General features: G+C 36.7%; 1 protein-coding gene and 1 long non-coding RNA gene across 3 annotated transcripts in view; one reads left to right on the forward strand and one right to left on the reverse strand.

Annotated features, from left to right (window-relative positions):
- The window catches only part of LOC144973333 (uncharacterized), a 54,818-nt gene extending 54,489 nt beyond the window's left edge, over positions 1–329 (reverse strand). Inside the window, exon 1 of the mRNA XM_078915627.1 lies at positions 1–329. This exon is cut by the window's left edge and continues 334 nt beyond it. The gene's annotated coding sequence lies outside the window, so the exon portion shown is untranslated.
- Positions 330–2,440: 2,111 nt separating this feature from the next.
- On the forward strand, positions 2,441–6,097 carry LOC144973334 (uncharacterized). Of its 2 annotated transcripts, none has more exons than XR_013645531.1 (2): positions 2,441–2,628; positions 5,871–6,097. It is a non-coding gene; the product is annotated as an uncharacterized LOC144973334 (long non-coding RNA). The 2 variants fall into 2 exon arrangements; XR_013645530.1 differs by lacking the exon at positions 5,871–6,097 and adding an exon at positions 3,772–3,977.
- Positions 6,098–6,615: the final 518 nt, after the last annotated feature.

Here is a 6,615-nt window from a genome sequence, read left to right on the forward strand (position 1 = left end):
GTCTGTCGCATGTCGGTAGAGGAATGGCGATGATATTAATAATGATATTAGTTAAGTTATGAAGGACTAACTCCCAACTCATTGAATGAACACCACCACCACTACCACCACCATCCTTGTAGTAGTAGTAATAATAATAATACCCGGTGCAATAGATCGACCACTCATCTATCTGTACTTGTCATGCGTGTGTGTTTGTGTGTGTATGTGTGCAAGTGTAAGTGTGTGTGTTTATATATATGTGTGTGTATGCGTAAACACAAATAAAAGCCACAGCGCAGACGAGAGAAGAAAACGGACGTAAAGCCGACGAAGAACGAACGAGCGACAAGACAAGATTCGACTACCAATGTTTTTCTCTTTTTTCCTCTCACTTCTTGTCCAAAGTCAAGTCCCGCACGCTTGCTGAATTTCCCTACCGTGAAAAACAGAGTGACTCGATCGTATAATAATTCACAGAAGCTTGTTATTTTTAGCGGCTAGTAAAGAAGGGCTTGTCGTAGGAAGGCTAGCAACAGACAAGAAAGAACCACAGAACAGACAAGCGCGCGTTTGGGTTTCGGAAGCCAAAATTATAAAAAAAAACGTGTATCTTATTTTAGCCCCGCCCACTTGGCTCGTTCCAACCAATGATGGATGAGTATCGATTCCCGTCAAAACAAACCAGGGTTTGACGAGTGGGTTTTATCGATCGACTGGGGCGTTTGCGAGTGGCCAAGAGGTATCGGCTACTTCGTCAATGAAGGGAGGGACTGCCCATTTCTCAAGGTCACTGAGCTGTGTTTACTTTCTACCATTATTATCGTCATTTATTCAGAGAATTGCCTCGAGATTGTAGACGATTTTTAAATCTTTTTTAAATTATTTATTTAGCTTATTACTTCCAGACGGAGACAGAAAACTAAGCGAGAGAGTCTGTGATAAATAATGTTGATAATATTTTTTCAATTTATGTATGGATTTGAAGATAATAAAATTGTTTGGAAGAAGAGACGAAGGAAAGTGGGAATCAGAGTGGGAGGGGCCAGTGCCAGTGGGAGAAGAAGGGAGATTATAGAATGACTGGAAGAGATAAATAGAGAAAGGTGGTGGGAGAGAGAGAAAGAAAGAAAGAGATAGAGAGAGAGAGAGAGAGAGAGAGAGAGAGAGAGAGAGAGAGAGAGAGGGGGGGGGAGGAGGGAGAGATAGGGAGGGAGGGAGAGAGAGAGAGAGAGAGAGAGAGAGAGACAGGATTGGAACGAGATATAAATATAGGGAGGGAGAGAGAGAGTGGGGAGAGAGACATATATATATATATATATATATATATATATATATATATATATATATAGAGAGAGAGAGAGAGAGAGAGAGAGAGAGGGGGGGGGAGATATATGGAAGGGGGTATTTATAACTGTATATTTTCATCATTATCAATGTGTTTATTCACCTTTAATGTTATACTGCAGTACTCTGGAAAAAACACACATTTAAAAATTTGGCCAGAAAACTCGTCCTTCAAATATCGATCGATTTAAATGACTCTCATCTTGGAAAAAATTCTCAAACCCAGGACTTCGGAGAAGTCCAAGGTTTGAGAGGTTTTGATTTTTTTTTTTTTTTTTTGCCAAGATGAGGGTCATTTAAATCGATCCATATGAGGACGATTTTTCTGGCCAAATTTTTAAATATGTTTTTTTTTTCTCCAGAGTACGTCACCATAGCCTGCTTATGGTTCTATCTCGAATGTTGTTTGATGGATTAGATTGAAAACGTGGATTTCATAGATACGGCTTTATAATGGCATTCGTGAATACCATCAGAATTCAACTGCTATTCGTGTTGTCTGACGAAACTCTTGTTTGTTTGTTTGTTTGTTTGTTTGTTTGTTTGTTCTTTTCTTCTATTTTAACTAAGAAAAAAGACTTAAATTCAAACATATTTATTGATTGAGATAATAATAATAATAATAATAATAATAATAATAATAATAATAATAATGATAATAATAATAATAATAATAATGATAATAATAATAATAATAATAATAATAAATAATAATAATAATAATAATAATAATAATAATAATAATAATAATAATAATAATAATAATAATAATGATAAACAACGAAAAACAGTTGGTAGAGCACTCGCTTCACACACAAAGGGACTGTGATCGATCCCGAGTACATAGGATATTTTTATTCTAACCCCCATGTCTACCCAGCAATGATTAGGTAGATGGGTCTGTTAGATCTGGCGAAAGTACTTTGCGATAGACTAGAATCCTGTCCAAATGGTAACAGGCACTTTGCTATTATCCTTTTCACGCTTAAAGGATTTTGCAATGTAAGAATTCTATTTATACTCCTTTAAATCGAGTCGAAATAGGCTTCCTAAGTCGTGACGTAATCCTGCGCAGCAACGCATGGCAACAAACCGGCTGGCTCTAAACAGTCGAGAAAAATGGCTGACACGAACTCTATTTCCATCACCGCCCTTATGAAATACTTCTCCAATGAGCATAAAAGTGTCTCGCGAGGTGAAAATCATCATCAGTCAGGTCCTGTTTTGACTTTCACTTACTCAGATGGCTTGATGTTCGGCAAAGTTCAAGCCAGCATGAAGAATAAAGAGTATTCTGTGAAGGTAAGTCATTTCGTCTTCTCATTCTCACTCTCAAAATCTCACATCTCCGTAAAACTACTGTTGGACAATAATCAGTTTACTTTGAGTTTAGGCAGATTTAGTATATCCAATGGAAAGATTTAACTGTTTACGTTCGATTTTAGTTAGGGAGAGAGAGAGAGGGAGTCATTGAATTATTGTGTTTTTATCTTATGGACCACGGACTTTGAGTCTTTGAGGTCTTAGTCTTGCTTCGCTAATTTTCGTTGCTATTGACTATAGTCTACTACATACTATTTAGTATCGTGTTGTAACCTTTATTATAATACTCATATGAGCATCATAATCACCAATCACGCTAGACATTTTATCATACTTCATGTGGGGCAGCGTGGATCAGCGGTACGGTTTTTGCTTCGTACCCGAAAGGTACCGAGTTCGTTCACCCGCCGCTGCGCTGTGTGGCCTTGAGCAAGTCACCTCGCCCTAGCTCAATTTGCGGCGCTGCACCGTGGTTATTCCAGTCTTCCCTGGGAATAGACCCTAGAGATAAATTTCCTCTATGGGATGAATAAAGGATTTATTTAGACCAGTGTTAGTCACTGTAAACTAAACTTCCTATTGGGTTAAGGTGTAATGTAAATGTTGCTGCTTGAAACTCGAAGAAATCAATAACATTGTGAAATTGAATGTGAACTTCAATTTAATATACGAAAACAGATAAAATGGACGTTTCGGGTTTCCCCTTATCAACAAAGCAAGATGAATGAAAGAATCACTTAATTTGTTTTTTTAATTGAGTTTTTATACAGCGTAATATCCACTAAATGTGCTCAAAGTGCTTTACAAGGGGTCCCTGGCCAACAGCAACATTTAACATGTAAGACGGGACATGATGCCTGTTGGGCGATATTACAATTTTTTCGGACAGAGACAACGCCAGGTACTCATTTGACACCTGAGTACGGTGAGAGATTGTGAGTAAAGAGCCTTCTCCAAGGACTCAACTATGTGCCGAGCGAGGCCCAAACCCAGGACCTTTTGATCTGAAAGCGAGTGTCATACCACAAGACCACAACAGACGTTTTATTAGTTTGTTTGTTTTTTGCTATTGAGCATGGTCGCAGCTCTAAATTTGAATCTTTTATTCTTTTACTTCCACAGATCTATCTTGATGATGCCTTGGGTTGATTCAGTCCAAAACTAATTTGTGTGGTTTTATTTAACAATGTTAATGACATTGAACATACATTGATACAACAATGCCATAATTTGTCATGTTTATCATGTAAAATCATGTATGGACCTACAAAACCATTATTTTGAATGGTGATTTGATGATGATGAACAAAATATGTGTGTTGTACAAAATAAATGGCAAAGCTGACAAAATGCAATCTCCTTAATAAGAGGAGACTGGGGATTGACAAGTGCTGCAACAAATTGAAAAATAATATCAGATGTTTCTCTTAACATGGTTGGAATATATGAGAGGATGTTAACATTTTTCAGTCTTTCATTAGCCCTCTCAACATGAATTCTACATGAAGCAATTTCTTTTGTTAATAAAATCTCATTTTCAGTAAATTTATTATGTAAAATGGGAGGGATATTTACAGTTACTCCTTGAGGTAAAATATCTTGAATCAGGATGGGGTTTTACCTTTATTACCTTTATCTGCTAAAATTAATTCTCCAGGGCTTAAAATTAAAAGTTTTAGTAATCCACAATTTTGTACAATGACCTTATCCGAGACAGACCCTGGATCATGTTTAGAAATAAAATTTATCACACCATTTGGACTTAGACCAACAAGAGCTTTAACAGAATTCATGGACCTATAAGAAGAATAAGTTAACCGTTGTTTATCCATTTCTTTAGGAATAGCAATTTGGTCATCTGTACAATCAATGATCATTCTGCAATTTGGAAATCTTAAAAATGATGATGGAGCTGATAGTTTATTTTTATGTCTAGAAGGGCATGTAACCTTCATAACATTTTCAAAGAGAAGCGTATGGCTTATGTAAAACATGAATAAAAGTTTGTATAATATTTGTTATAGTACTTTCACTAACGCTAAACAATTGTGAAATATGAAGGTTAGCGTAGTTCTGTCTAAGTTTCATAAGTGTAATAATGAAAATTTGGTCTTTTAATGCAACTGTCTCTTCCTGAACTTCCCATCTACTATAATAAATAATGTTACCTCTAAAGCACTCAACATATTGAACAATAATATTAAATATTTTAAAAGAATGTACACCTGTCTCCATTCGAAGAACTTTTTCTGTAAGGCTTGAAACAGTGTAAGTGCGTTGAATCTAACTTAGTTGGTTTTTTTTAAAGCTAGCTATTTCCTTATTTTTGTCTGTAATTTTTTGTTCTTGAATTAAATTTGTTGTTCTATTTAAAATATCCTCACTTGTTCTACAATCTGTTTTTTTTTTAAAAGATGGAATCCTGTGATGATGGTGACGAGAGTTGAGATGATGATGAGGGAGAAGATAATGAGGATGATGATGAGGAGGAAAATAATGATGATGAGGAATCTGGTTTTTTTAAAGGTGGGACTTTGTGATGATGATGAAGAGAGTTGAGCTGATGATGATGATGATGATGATGATGATGATGATGATGATGATGATGATGATGGTGATGATGATGATGATGATGGTGGTGGTGGTGGTGGTGGTGGTGGTGGTGGTGGTGGTGGTAGTGGTGGTGGTGGTGGTGGTGGACTTCTTGATGTTGGTGCCAATTGAGATGGGGTGGGAATTCCTTGTGTCACTTTTCTTTTCTTTCTTTCTGGCTCTGATGGAAACAATTTATTTTTATTTCTGTCAAACAATTCAGGGAGGTTGGCTTTGTCACCATCTCTGAAGTGACAAGAACACACTCTTGATGATGATGTTGGATCTTTTGTCCTTTCACCTGAAATGAAAAGATTAAAAAAAAAACAATAATTCTGTTGGGCATATTGGGTATATTATTTAATTTGATAAGTACTTTGTTTTAGACTATCTTGTTTGACACCAGCTCAATGCATGATAAATCAAAGGTGTGCAAGAGACTAGGTTACTGGTGGGTCTCTCGCCTGTCTTTTATGAAATCGCACATTCAGCAAAATGTCGCACTTCCTCATTACTTCTTTTGATGATTTTGACTAGGTATATATAAAAATAAGAATTCTTAAATTTACACAGTAAAAGTTGATCTTGGGGTTGAGTGTGGCAAGACTTGCGTTTTCTCTTTATTTCAGTCAGTACTGTACTGGACAGTGCGGTGATGGAAACTTTGGAGTGTCAACAATCGGGCACAGGTAAAGGAGAGAGGTCCCTGCCGCCATCTTGCTTTGTTCACACAGAGTTGCCACCTCGGCTGTCGGGGAGGGGAGGCATGGCAGAGAATCAGAGAAACTTTCCAAAAAAAAAAAAAGAGGAAAGTATGTGTGTTTGTGTGTGTGTGTGTGTGTGTGTGTGTGAGAGAGAGAGAGAGAGAGAGAGATCTGCGTGAGGGGGGGGGGGGGGGGGGGGAGAGGGTGCGTTATTTTATTTATTTATTTTCATTTTGCCATAAAGGTATCGAGTTTAAAGTAAGATTTTAACAAATATTTTATTCTCTTTCTTCTTGTTCTCCTTTTAAAAAAATTATCACTTATCAGTAGAACTTAACTCTCATTCAGTTTATCAGCCTTAACATCAAAACGATTGAGATATCATTTTTGCTTCAACTTCAATAAAAACCTAGTTTGGAATGTATTTTTATTTATAATTTCGTGCAATTGTACACTTTAATCATAAAATATAGGTCTACGTAAGCTAGAACTTGACCTAGATCTGGACTACGAACTCTATCAAATGTTCGACGAGGCGTGCGTGCTTACCTGACTAAAGTGGTCCACTTTTTCTTCAATTTTTTGTCTGCCTGTCCATTTTTAATCTGTAAAACTTGCAGGAGTGACTCTCTGACTGGTGTAGACAATCTGGTACAAAATACTGGACCAT

This window comes from Berghia stephanieae, chromosome 5, assembly GCF_034508935.2.
Source record: "Berghia stephanieae isolate SIO BIC M18660-M18661 chromosome 5, UCSD_Bste_1.3, whole genome shotgun sequence".
Lineage (NCBI taxonomy): Eukaryota > Metazoa > Mollusca > Gastropoda > Nudibranchia > Aeolidiidae > Berghia > Berghia stephanieae.